This window comes from Amphimedon queenslandica, unplaced genomic scaffold (genome assembly GCF_000090795.2).
Source record: "Amphimedon queenslandica unplaced genomic scaffold, v1.1 AMPQUscaffold_13370, whole genome shotgun sequence".
NCBI classification, from domain to species: Eukaryota; Metazoa; Porifera; class Demospongiae; order Haplosclerida; family Niphatidae; genus Amphimedon; species Amphimedon queenslandica.
In genome coordinates, this window is record NW_003546394.1 from 53,160 (window position 1) to 54,846 (window position 1,687).

The 1,687-nt window shown below is 37.5% G+C and overlaps 1 long non-coding RNA gene across 1 annotated transcript; it reads right to left on the reverse strand.

The window, feature by feature from the left end:
• Positions 1-105: 105 nt before the first annotated feature.
• LOC109582622 (uncharacterized) lies at positions 106-286 on the reverse strand. The gene is made up of 2 exons (XR_002185165.1): positions 248-286; positions 106-203 (listed from the first exon to the last, which is right to left on the reverse strand). It is a non-coding gene; the product is annotated as an uncharacterized LOC109582622 (long non-coding RNA).
• Between the last annotated feature and the right edge of the window lie 1,401 nt (positions 287-1,687).

Below are 1,687 nucleotides of genomic sequence, written 5' to 3' on the forward strand. Positions count from 1 at the left end.
ATTCCGCATACTCTAAGTATACCGGCCTTTTAGATGTACTGCATGGTAAGAACTTCTTATTCTCGTAACTTTTCATTCCAGGTATTCTTCCAGGAAGACTGATTCCATGGACTTCAGCGTAATTTCTGATGAAAGCAACAACCCGGAGAATATCATTATAAGTCAAAGCATGGTTTGGTGTCTTTCCAGCATTTCCGTGAACTCTAATAAAGTTAAGTACATAACATTGAATTTGTAAGTCTCATACCTTGGTATTAATCCATTCATTCTGTAGTTTTTCATGATTTCCTCAAACCTGCTTTTGCCACATGCATGTAGCTTCAGAAATGTTACTCTACATATCTAGTTGAAAAACGATTAATTTTGTGTTGTCACTCATAGTTACAAACCTTATGACCTTGATGCATGAACGTAAAAAATTGCCTCTTTCTCTCATTCTGTCTCCTGTGGTTGCCAGTCGACAATCCCCCCATGGTAGATGTTGCTGCCATTTGACTCATAATAGCAATTTCTTGAACAGGCTTTGCCATGGCTTGTATGTCACATCTATATGTTTTTATGTAAGAGTGACTGAACAGTGCATAGCAATTATCTGAGCAACCACATCCATGTTCAAAGAACTTTGATAATTCTTCTTCCTCCTGTAGGTCTTCCTTCCTCATGTCATCACCAGAGTGAGTAGTTGAAGTAGCTGGAGCATCAGGCATCGCTGATTCTAAACCAAGATCTGATACTTGTAGCTCCACAGCCACCTCAGGATCAAACAGTGGTGGATTAATATCTTCATCACAATCTTTTGTCTCTTTCTCTTCTTCTTTCCCTTCCTCTACCTCTTCTTCCATATCTTCTACTGCTTCATAGTCTGTCTCTATCAATTAACAAATACACTGTATAACTAAGTTTATTATAATAATATTGTGCATTTATACAGGTGATGGAATGTCATTGTTGTTATAGCTAACCGCTATTCACAGTTAGTATGTAAACAGTGTTATGAATAAGCTTACCACTAGTTTCATCACAAAAGTAGTCCCCAAGAACTGAAGCAACGTAGTCACTGTCTCGAGGACCTATTTCTTCATTTAACAAGCGAGCAATGTCTCTTTCTGTAGCCATAGCTTTTATAAGTAGTCTTCTTCGTCTTTGTTATACTTTAAATAGTTGCTATAGGGACTCCATGGTTACCTAATGACGCATTAAAGCCCTCCGTTTTTATTCCGTGGTCGCTCCGTGTAACATTCTCCGTGCACAATCAAGGTAAAATGTCGAAGGGCTTATAACTCGGCAAAGAAGACTTCGCTACCCCTGATTTTGGTATCAAATGAAAGGATTTTGTTTATATAACATGTTTATGTGATAAAATGAATTTCGCCCAGGTAAAGATTTTTCGTGATTATGAGCCCATAGCTCAAAATGATAATTCCCGCAGATAGCCTGGTTTTCTCATATCGGGTCACATATTATAAAACTGGCAGGAAAAATTAATTGCAAGGTGGGGTTAAGTTATGACATCATATTAGTCAAACCATTAATAAAAATGGCCACCAGTATGTATTTCCTCACTATTGTTTATTTAGCTATTTCATCTGGTGAATGCAGGCTTTACAAAGCTCTAAAGCTTGCAAAGTATGGCATAATGAAGGCAAACACTCAATCAAGCTTGTATGCAGTAAATGCTTTTGTGATA